Below are 12639 nucleotides of genomic sequence, written 5' to 3' on the forward strand. Positions count from 1 at the left end.
AATGGACAACGTTCCAGAGATGTACAGCCTGCCAAAACTGAATCAAGAAGAAAGAGATCAACTGAACAGACCAATCACTAGAAATTAAATTGAATATGTCATAAAAACACTCCATACAAACAAAAGTCCAGGACCAGATGGCTTCAGGGCAAATTCTACCAAACATACAAAGAGGAAATTATACCCATCTTCCTTAAAGTTTTTCAAAAGGTTTAAGAATAAGGAACACTCTCAAAGACATTGTACAATGCCACCATAACCCTAATTCCAAAACCAGACAAAGATACCACCAAATAGAAAACTATAGGCCAATATCTTTGATGAATATAGATGCAACAATTCTCAACAAAATTTTAGCCAACTAAATCCAACAACATATAAAAAAGATCATACACCATGACCAGGTGGGACTCGAGCACAAAGATGGTTCAACATATGCAAATAAATTAACATCATACACCACATTAACAAAAGAAAAGTCAAAAACCATATGATCATCTCAATAGATGCAGAAAAAGCATTTGACAAAGTCCAACATACATTTATGATAAAAACTCTTGCCAAAGTGGGTATAGAGGGAACATACCTTAACATGATAAAAGCCTTTTATGACAAACCCACAGCAAATATAATACTCAATGGGGAAAAACTGAAAGCCTTCTCACTCAAATCTGGAACAAGACAGGGATGCCCACTCTCACCACTGCTATTCAACATAGTATTGGAAGTCCCGGCTGCAGCAATGAGACAAACAAAAGAAATAAAAGGCATCCAAATAAGAAGAGAAGAGGTAAAATTGTCACTGTATGCAGATGACATACTATATATAGAAAATCCTAAGGATTCCACACAAAAACTACTTGACTGGTCAACAAATTCAGCAAAGTGCAGGATACAAGAGTAACAGTCAGAAATGAGTTGCATTTCTGTATACTAACCATGAAATATTAGAAAAGGAATACAAAAATATAATACCTTTTAAAATTGCACCCCCAAAAATCAAATACCTGGGAATAAACCTGACCAAGGAGGTGAAAGACCTATGCTGAGAACTATAAAACATTAATCAAGGAAAATTAAAGAAGATGTAAATAAATGGAAAGGTATTCCATGATCCTGGGTTGGAAAAATTAATATTGTAAAAATGGCCATACTACCCAAAGCGATCTACAGATTTAACACAATCCCTATCAAATTACCCATGATATTTTTCATAGAACTAGAACAATCCAAATATTTATATGGAACCACAAAAGACCCAGAATTGCCAAAGCAATTCTGAAGAACAAAAACCAAGCAGGAAGCATAACTCTCCCAGACTTCAGGCAATATTACAGAGTCATGGTCATCAACACAGTGTGATACTGGTACCAAAACAGACAGACAGACTAATGCAACAGAGTGGAGAACACAGAAATAAACCCTGACACCCATGGTCAATTAATCTTTGACAAAGGAGGCAAGAACATTAAATGGGAAAAAGACAGTTTTTTTCAGCAAGCATTGCTGGGAAACCTGGACAGCTGCATGTAAATCAATGAAACTAGAACACACCCTCACACCATGCACACAAATAAACTCAAAATGACTTAGACCTAAACATAAGACAAGACACCATCAAACTCCTAGAAGAGAACATAGGCAAAACATTCTCTGACATCAACCTTATGAATGTTTTCTCCAGTCAGTCTCCCAAGGCAACAGAAATAAGAGCAAAAATAAACCAATGGGAACTAATCAAACTGACAAGTTTTTGCACAGCAAAAGAAACAATAAAGAAACCAAAAAGACAACTTACAGAATGGGAGAAAATAATTTCAAATGATGCAACTGACAAGGGCCTAATCTCCAAAATATACAAAGAACTTAAACTACCAAACAGCAAAAAAAAAAAAAAGCCCAAAAACTGAAATGAAAAATGGACAAAAGACCTGAAGAGTCATTTCTCCAAGGAAGATACACAGATGGCCAACAAGCACATGAAAAAATGCTCAACATGCCTGATTATTAGAGAAATGCAATTCAAAACTACCATGAGATACTACCTCACACCAGTCAGAATGGCCATCATTAGTAAGTCCACAAGCAACAAATGTTGGAGGGGGTGTGGAGAAAAGGAAACCCTCCTGCACTATTGGTGGGAATGAAATTTGGTACAACCATTATGGAGAACAGTATGGAGGCACCTTAGAAAACTATATGTAGAACTACCATATGACCTAGCCACCCACTCTTGGGCATATATTCAGACAAAACTTTCCTTGAAAAAGACACATGCACCTGCGTGTTCATTGCAGAACTATTCACAATAGCCAAGACATGGAAACAACCCAAATGTCCATCGACAGATGAATGTATTAGGAAGATGTGGTATATATACCCAATGGAATACTACTCGGCCATAAAAAAGAACAAAATAATGCCACTTGTAGCAACATGGATGGAAGTAGAGATTCTCGTCCTGAGTGAAGTAAGTCAAAAAGTGAAAGACAAATTGATAACACTTATATCTGGAATCTAATATACAGCACAAATGAACCTTCCCACAGAAAAGGAACTCATGGACTTGGAGAATAGACTTGTGATTGCCAAGGGGGGAGGGGGAGGGAGTGGGAGGGACGGGGAGCTTGAGGTAAATAGATGCAGAATGTTGCCTTTGGGATGGATTATCAATGGGATCCTGCTGTGTGACACTAGGAACTCTGTATAGTCACTTATGATAGAACATGTAAGGTGAGAAAAAAGAATGTATACATGTGTGTGTAACTGGGTCGCCATGCTGTACAGTAGAGAATTGATAGAACATGTAAACTAGGTGTAATAAAATATATATATACAGTCAAAGCAGAAATCAATGAAAAAGAGCCTAAAAAGTGAAAAAAAAACAAGAAACTATATGCTGGTTCTTTGAAAAGATTAACAAAATTGATAAACGTTTAGCCTGATTTATCAACATAAAAATGGCCCATATAAATAATTTCAGAAATGGAAAAGGTGAAGTTACAACCAACCCTGCAGAAATACAAGGGATCCTAAGAGATTCCTACAATTATATGCTAATGAATTGGACAATCTAGAAAAAACAGATTTATTCTTAGAAATGTACAGTCTCCCAAGACTGATTCAAGAAGAAATAGAATGAGTAATAAAGTTGAATTAGAAACTGAAAAAAAACCCTCTGCGAAACAGAAACAGACTCATGGATATGGAGAACAGACTTTTTTTGCCAAGGGGGAGAGGGAGAGGAAGTGGGATGAACTGGGAATTTGGGGTTAGTAGGCAAAAACTAATGCATTTAGAATGGATAAGTAATGAGGTCATACTATACAGCACAGTGAACTATATCCAATTTCTTGGGATAGAACATGATGGAAGATAATATGAGAAAAAAATGTGTATGTATGACTGGGTCACTATGTTGTATGGCGGAAATTGACACAACACTGTAAATCAACCATACTCTAAAAAAGATTAAGTTAAACAAAACCCTCCCCCAAACCAAAAGTCCAGGACTAGATGACTTCACTGGTGAATTCTACCAAATATTTAAGGAAGAGTTAACACCTACTTTTCTCAAACTATTCCAAAAATTTAAAGAGAAAGTAACACTTTCAATCTCTTTTCTACGAGGCCAGCATTACCATGATGCCAAAACTAGACAAAGATATTACACACATAAAAAAAAAAAAATTCCAGGCCAGTATCACTATGGAACATGGATGCAAAATCATCAATAAAATATTAGCAAACAGGGAGCTCCCATCATGGCTCAGTGGAAATGTATCTGACCAGCATCCATGTATATGCATGTTCAATCCCTGGCCTTGCTTCATGGGTTAAGGATCCAGTGTTGCCATGATCTGTGGTGTAGGCCACAGACATGGCTTGGATCCTGCATTGCTGTAGCTGTGGTGTAGGCCAGCAGCTCCAGCTCCTATTTGACCCCTAGCCTGGGAACCTCCATATACCATGTATGTGGCCCTAAAAAGACAAATGTATATACATATATTTATTAGCAAATGGAATCCAACAACACATGAAAAAGATCATATGACATAATCAAGTGGGATTTTATCTCAGGGACGCAAATTTTGTTTGATATTTACAAATCAATCAATTTGATATACCACATTCACAAAATGAAGGATAAAAAGCATATATCATCTCAATAAATTCAGAAAAGCTTTTTACAATATTCAACATTCATTTATGAATAAAAACTCTTGACAAAGTTTGTATAGAGGAAACATACCTCAGTATAGTAAAGGCCACATATTTCAAACCCATGGTCAACATTATATTCAATGGTGATAAGCTGAAAGCATTTCCTCTGAGATCTGGTGCAAGACAAGGATGCCCACTCTCACCTCTTTTATTCAACATATATTGGAAGTGCTAGCCACAGCAACAGCAATCAAACAAGAAAAAGTAATATAAGAAATCCAAATTGGAAAGGAAGAAATAAAACTATTACTGTTTGCAAATAAATAGTATCATTTTATTTATAGAAAACTGTAAATAAACCAACAAAAAACCTATTAGAAATAGTGAATGAATTAAATAAAGATGCAGGATACAAAATCAATATAGAGAAATGTGTTACATTTTTATACACTAGTAATGAACTATCAGAAAGAGAAATTAAGAAAACAATCCCATTTACAATTGCACCAAAAAGAATAAAATACCTAGGAATGAATATAACCAAGGAGGTGAAAAACTTGTATTCAGAAAACTATAAAGAAAGAAATTGAAGATGACAGAAACAGATATAAATATACAATATGGCCGTAGATTGGAACAATTAAGAGTTAAATGTCCATACTACCCAAGGAAATCTAAAGATTCAATACAACCCCTATCTAAATACCAAACTAATTTTTAAATTATATGGAATCAGAAAAGATCCTGAATACCCAAAACAATCTTGAGAACAAAGTTGGGTGTATCACACTCCCTTATTTCAAAATAGGCTACAAAGCTATGATAATCAAACTGGGTGGTACTGGCACAAAAACAGACACATAGATCTATGGAACAGAATATAAAGCCCAGAAATAAACCCACATATCTATGGCTAATTAGTCTACAACAGAGGGGGCAGAATATACAGCAGAGAAAGACAGGTCTTTCTAATAAATAATGTTGGAAAAACTGGACAGCTATGTGTGTGTGAAAGAATGAAACTGGACCACTTTTTTATACCATATTCAAAAATAAACTCAAAATGAACACAAGACTTAAGTTTAAAACCTGAAACTGTAAAACTCCTAGAAGAAAATGTAGGTAGTACCCAATTTGATGTAAGACTTAACAATATTTTTTGTCTCCTTAGGCAAGAGAAACAAAAGCATCTATAAACAAATGGGAGTACATCAAACAAAAGTTTTTAACAACAAAGGAAACCATTAATAAAATATAAAGGCAGCCTACTAATGGAAGAAGATATTTGCAAACAATATATCTGATAAGGACTCTATATCCAACGATGCAAAGAACTCATGCACCTTGACAGCAAAAGAACAACTTGAAAAAAAATTGGCAGAAGACCTGAATAGGCATTTTCCCAAAGAAGACATTTATATTCCACATATAAGTGAAACCATATGATTTTTGTCCTTCTCTATGGGGCTAACTTCACTTTGTATGATAAATCTCTAGGTCCATCCATATTGCTGCAAATGGCATTATTTCATTTCTTTTTTATGGCTGAGTGATATTTCGTTGTGTGTATATATACCATGTCTTCTTTATTCAGTTATTTATGGACATTTAGGTTGTTTCCATGTCTTGGCTATTGAAAATAGTGCTTCAGTGAACATTGGGGTGCACTATCTCTTCAAATTATCATTTTCTTCAGCTATATGCTCAAGAGTGGGATTGCAGGATCATATAGTAACTCTATTTTTAGTTTTTTAAGGAAACTCCATACTGGTCTCCATAGTGGGTTACCAATTTATGTTCCTGCCCGCAGTGTAGGAGGATTCCTTTTTCTCCATACCTTCTCCAGCAATTATTGCTTGTATACTTTTTGATGATGGCCATTCTGACTGGTGTATCTCAGTGTGCTTTTGGCTTTCATTTCTCCAATAATTAGTGATGTTAAGCATCTTTTCATGTGCCTCTTGGCCATCTGTATGTCTTTGGAGAAATGTCTATTTAGATATCCTGCCCATTTTTTCAATTGAGTTGTTTTATTTTTTGATATTGAGCTATGTGAGCTCTTTGTACATTTTGAAGATTAATCCCAACAGTGCTGTATTTTAAAAGACAAAGGTATTTCGAGTAAAATGACATGTATTGTCAGCATATGAGCTGTGGAATTTTATGTCCTTCGAGGCTTAGTTGCTTTATTTATTTTTATTTTTTGCTTTTTAGGGCCAGACCTGTGGCATATGGAAATTCCAAGGGTAGGGGTCAAATTAGAGCTGCAGCTGTCAGCCTATGCCACAACCACAGCAACACCAGATCTGTGCTGTGTCTGTGACCTACACCACCGCTCACAGCACCACTGGATCCTTAACTCACTGAGTGGGGCCAGGGATTGAACCTGTGTCCTCCTGGGTACTAGTTGGGTTCATTACCATTGAGCCACAATGGGAACTTCCAGTTGCTTTATTTTTTAATGAAATATACATATACATAAATGTATATATTTCAGAAAATATTAGTAACTACTGGTACTAGTGTTAACACTTAGGGAATTATCTTCATTTAAGAAAAGTCATTGATAAATTTCTATGAATTACTATGAGGCCTCGAGAGTCAGGTGTGAAAGGAGACTGCAGTAGAAAGAAAACTAAACAATTATGTGTAAAGAAGTGAACATATATGTGGAGGGGGAATGCCAGGAAGAAAGACAAGTGAGGATGGAGTTAGATAAAAGGCCATTCAAGGTAGATAGGAGACTGGATCCTGTGGAGAAAGATTGAAAAATTCCCTGATGGCACAGTACCGAGAACTTTAAAAAGTCTACAGACAACCTCATGACTCATGGCATTGCAGTGTTTGTGTGGTTCCGAGGAAATCAAAGAGAGAAGCTCTGTGTAGAACAAAGAGAAGCAATCATCTATAACAGGTGAAATATGTGAAAACAATCGTTCAGCAGAAATAGGAGCCACAGTTGATCATGAGAAAGCAAGCGCGTGGTATTAAGGGCAATGGAATTTCTCACAGGAGACTTTCTGAGAGGCTGAGGTTCCAGCTGCAGACCAGATGGCTGGATTCACAGGATGATTATGGGGATCTTTGAAGGTGTGCAGCACACTGCTTGTCACATGGTAGTCAACATTTAAGTATTTATGTAAACACTCGCTCTCCACTGATCCTGTATAGTCCTGCGTCACTTTTGGGGCTAAGACAGCCTTGGCTTTGAGGATTATCTCTGAGTAAGGTTGTAGGGAAATTCTCATGGAATGAAACTCCTACATAGTATCTAACAGGGCATGGGGGAAACTGGTTATCTGAAAATGCAGTTCACCCAGATAAGGGACAGAAAATGTTTAACTCAAATCCTGTTTTATGGAGCTAAGACATGTAGTCTTTCTTCTTCTAGACTATAGAAACATGCTTAAGTCACATTAAGCTTATAAAATGTCATATATTGTGAAAATAGTAAAAGATTGTCTCCAAGGAGGACATAAGTAACTGTTCCGAGAATAAAAATAGAACTGAAAAAGAAACAAATTATATTCTTTCAAAAATATGTTAATAAAATTTAGTATAGTCAGGAATACTAATGTCATATGGAAGTGTTCCTGAGATGTAATGAATATGAAAATAGAGGAGAAAAAACATAGCAAATACCTAGCATCGTTTCACCATATAGTTACCATCCTTCTAGATAATTTTCCTGTCCATTTGTTTCTGGACTTTTCCACCCAAACCAATTTCACTATTCAATGGCCACTGAAAGAAATTTGATTATTTGCACCAGCAATTTAGAACCCAAGGTGATCGTTCACATCAAATTCGAGTTTCAAATCTGCGAACCTCAAGTTTTCTTATGGCTATGGTATTTTGTCAATGAGATAACCACTTCATTATTTCTACTTTTTGTTTGTTGAAGAGTCATCTCAAGTCATATAGATGCATTCATAAGAGGTGCCAAGTGAAATTTTGATTGTCTAAACAGATTTTCCCAACCTTAACCTCTTGTAATGGTAGGAGAGGATAGACAATTCAATTCCCTGTTATTTCCTGACCATTTGCTTAATCCTCTCTCTGTGATAAGTACACTGAGATGGCAACAGTTCTGCAAGTTCTGAAAGTTACTTAGAAAGGTACAGGCTTTGGGGTCCTATAGGCCTGAAGTTGAATATTATTTTCTAGATCTGTGACCTTGGGAATTTATTTTAATGTTTCTAAGGCTAACTGCCTTACCTGCTACAGACAGCTATTGTTTTTCTTTCATTCTTGGGTATAATTAAACTGTATATTTTCAGCCTCCCTTGCAGATTGGTGTATCCAGACCTGAATTCTGGCAATAGAATGCTGTTTGGAAATAAAGTGTAACACTTCCTGGCATGGCCCATAAAAATCTCACGAGTACACTATTCTCTCATCTTCTTCTGCTGGCTGACTGAAGAGGACTCCAGAGACCTATGAAAAACACAAACTTGTGGACAGAAACCTGGAACAGATCCTGTTGCCGTGCTTTGCCACCCCAATCAGATGTAAGCAAGAAATAACATTTATTTGGTAAGTCACTGAAACTTGGTGGATGTTTGTTTCAGCAGTTAGCCTACCTCAGCTAATACACATCTAGGATTATTATAAAGATTACCCAAGGAGTCTTCATAAAGTGTCTGACATAAATTAAGTGTTCAGTAAGTGACAGTTTTTGTCACCATTATCTTTTACGTATATAAGCATGTGAGGATCCCCCATGTGTTCAGATGGACAGGATCTGAGTTGGCAGGACTGACTTCTTGCTCTTACTTTTACAGTTAGACCCATTGTTACCTCTTGAATTCCTTGGCAGTATAAACAATGAATTCATTTAGTTATACAGTTTTAAGTTATAGCTAGCATATAACATTATATTAGTTTCAGGTGTACAATGTAACGATTCGATATTTGTATATATTGGGGAACAATTACCACAATATGTCTAGTCAACATCCAGCTGCAAAGTTTTTTTTTTAAATTTTATAGCCACAACCGTGGCATTTGGAAGTTCTTGGGCCAGGGATTGAATCTGAGCCTCAGCTGCAACCTAGCCACAGTTGTGACAATGCTGTGCCAGGCTGGGGTTTGAACCTGCACCTCTGCAGCAACCCAAGAAACTGCAATTGCATTCTTAACACACTGCATCATGGTGAGAATTTCCAGTTGTAGATTTTAAAATCACATGTTTAATCCTTTTGTTGGCCTGTTACTTTTATTCTCTATCACTGTAACGTGTGATACCTCTGATTTAGGTCACATGTTTTGTACTTATAATTGTTTACCATTTAGGATCCAGGAGAGAGACTAGACCAGTGCTGCAAAATAGAAATGTGACGCAAGACACAAACAAAATTTTAAATTTTCTGGTAGTTACCATTTAAAAAAGATTTAAAAATTCAGGTGGAATTAATTTTAATAATTAATTATTTTACCTAGTATATCCAAAACATTAAAATTTAAACGTTATCAGTATCATTTGCATTCTTTTATTTTCATGCTGATTCTTTGAAATCAGCATGTATTCTTCTCTGACAGCATATTTTGATTTAGACTGGCCTGGTTCTAAGTGTTCAATAGCCACGTTTGTATAATGGCTATTATGTTATACAGCTCAGGAATGGGCAGTTAGAAAAGACCAATCATCATTTCTGAAAAAAACTTCAAAGTCATGTGCTACATTTTCTTTGTAGATGGAGAATAGCATTATTCTTATTTTTTTGGGAGAATAGACATGGGCAGGCAAACCTTCACATCACTAGGTTCAAAATATGGACATTTTACTTATGAGCTGTCATTTATCTAGAGGTATAAGTCCGGAAACTGCTTTACAGCTCTACTTTTTGTGGCACTTTATATATATACATTTATTTTTATTTCTTTTCTTTTTGAGGGCTGCACCTGAGGCATATGGAGGTTCCCAGGCTAGGGGTCTAATCGGAGCAACAGCAACAGTGGTACTTTATATATAGTGGTACTTTATATATAGAAGGCTCTTTCACAGAGTTTTCAATGGGATGATCAATGTTCATATAATTATGTATTCAACATTCATGAATTTATAATAAAATATTTATAATTTTTACAGGAAAACTTACTTTTGAGCTTGTGTGCTAAGGGAAGTCATCCCAAATCCTGAAATACAGTGACCCTGAAGTCTAAGTTAGCGATAAAAAATTTAGTTTTCTTAAGGAAAAACTAATTGCTCCTGGTCTCAGTTTTCAAAGGAAATTTAACTTTTTTTTGTATAAAATATAGACATAAGAAATCCATTACTGTATGTTGAAATGCGCATCTATTCTTGTTTAACAGAAGAAGAGGAATAAGTCACTTTCCAATGTATAAAAAAATTCCAGAGCTTAGTTCAAAGCCATTGGATTTACCAAGGTAAACAACATTTGAATAGGATGGTTACTTTAAAGATGACAGTCACTCCCAGGAGGGAAATAATATGTTGCAAGTTTGAAAGTAAATGGATTATTTAAGGTGTCATTTCATGAAAAGGAAATAATGTCTTTGATATCCCAAGCACCAAGAGAGAATTTAACACAGTATGATACACTAGAGATAACAAAAAAAGATAGTTTTAAGAAAAAAATTTACATTGTTTTCTTCTTCCATCATAGAAAGAAGATTGGGTATATGAGACAAGTTGGGGGGTGGAATTTAAGGAGGGAAAGAAATGGATACAAATCAGAAGATATAAGGAGAAATTAATAAAGCCAAATACAGATTGTTAAATGATAGTGGAAATAGGTCATGTTTCACGTAACTATATTTTTTAAAAACTATAGTCATCATGGAATATCCTACATCCTGGTACTTGTTTATCTTCTAAACATACTGCCTATTACAATTAGAGTGCACTACTGGTGGGAATGTAGTTTTACAGCCATTGTGAAGATTCCTCCAAAAATTAAAACTAGAACTACCATTTGATTTGGAAATCCCACTTTTGCACTGTCACTTCCATGCTACCCTTACCTACCACACTACAGAGAACTGAACACTAGGCTTGCTCTTAATGCAAAAGGCATAGCTTTACAGTCAGAATAGGAATAGAGGACTTGCCTGACTATTTTATTTCTGGTAGGAAAGAGATGGACTTTAGATGAAGCAAAGCCATGGGTTTGGGAAGTTGTTCCCTGGCCTTTAACTTGCTTGTAGCTATCAACCTATTTAGTTGTTGACTCATTAGGTAACTTAGAATATATTTTGCAATGTTTTGTTCTTAGAAGATTTACCAAGAAATTACATTTATTAAAATTAAACATGCTATTATTGTTATACTAATGACATTTTTAAAGACAAAGTGGGTATTAGGTGATTATGACCTTAAAAAAAATATCCCTAGGGGTCCCACTGTGGTGTGGTGGGTTAAGAATCTGACTGCAGTGGCTCAGGCTGCTGCGGAGGGGCAAGTTGGATCCCTTGGCCTGGTTAAAAGGATCTGGTTTTATTGCAGCACTGGCATAGGTGACAGCTGTGGTTTGGATTCAACCCCTGGCCCAAGAACTTCCATATATCACAGGTGCGGCCATTATATCCTTGATTATGACTATTAACAGTCTTGCTTTATAGCATACATTTGCTTTCAAAATTGCTTTTTTCTCTGTGTTTGAAGGGGCTAAGAAAAGAAAGTTTTGGGTAAGAAAGTTGAAAGAAAGTTTTTAGTTAAGTAAATGTAGGCCTTAAGCTCTATAGTTATAGTGCCTGATGTATAAAATTGCCTTACATTTTAGAAAGATTTATAATACTTAAAAAATTAGCCCTTCTTAAGAAGACTTCAGCATAAATTGTTTGAACCAATGAAAAATTCATTTCTTTCATTTATCTTTTCATATTTTACTTCATTGGCTTTAACTTAAGAATAATGATACGTAGAAAATAAAGCAATGTGATTTCTCAGAAAGATAATTTCTTTCACTTTCATTATCAAAGTAAGTATATTTCTTAAATAGGATGAAAATACAGACTCATCTTGTAAAATTTCAGTCACTACTTTGTATGACCCTACCCTGGATTCCCTGTGGGTCTCTTGGAAGCTAGAGCTGTAACGGCCTCTTGACTTAAGGAGCAGCAGACTGTACAAGTCTCCTTGAAAGAGTAGGGAGAACAATGAGAAACTTTGATTTCTGGAGAGAAGACATAGCAGTAGAACTGTTCCTTAACTTTGGTGGTTGTTTGCCACAACCCTTCAAAGTTTGAATTTAGAGTCAGAATATTTATTTATAAAGCATAGAATATGCAGTCGTGCCTTTTGCTATTGCAGATACTTAAATTGTGCATTTTTGGGCTATTGTATTATGGCTAATATAGAAAGAATGGTTTCATTACATAGTATCAACTGCAGACTCCTTGGACTGGTCTAGAATTATAAGACGTATGATTACTAAAATTTTATGACACCTAATATTGATTCTCCCCATGGTATTTAAAACTAATTTAACCATAGTAATCCCCTAGATTCAC

The 12639-nt window shown here is 35.6% G+C and overlaps 1 long non-coding RNA gene across 17 annotated transcripts in view; it reads left to right on the top strand.

Annotated features, from left to right (window-relative positions):
- LOC106508944 (uncharacterized) overlaps positions 1–12639 on the top strand; it is a 768001-nt gene that overhangs the window by 11080 nt on the left and 744282 nt on the right. For 5 of the 17 annotated variants that reach the window (XR_014807851.1, XR_014807850.1, XR_014807852.1 and 2 more), the window contains exon 2: positions 8445–8700. This is a non-coding gene — a long non-coding RNA (uncharacterized LOC106508944). Of the gene's footprint in view, positions 1–5335; positions 7281–8444; positions 8701–10479; positions 10555–11632; positions 11699–12639 lie in introns of those variants that run through there. The other 12 variants (XR_014807839.1, XR_014807838.1, XR_014807836.1 and 9 more) reach the window with 9 other exon arrangements.

Source organism: Sus scrofa, chromosome 1, assembly GCF_054392235.1.
Source record: "Sus scrofa isolate SSC_HxYL_T2T_F1_AM1 chromosome 1, Sscrofa_HxYL_maternal_Yorkshire_Landrace_v2.0, whole genome shotgun sequence".
Taxonomy (NCBI): domain Eukaryota; kingdom Metazoa; phylum Chordata; class Mammalia; order Artiodactyla; family Suidae; genus Sus; species Sus scrofa.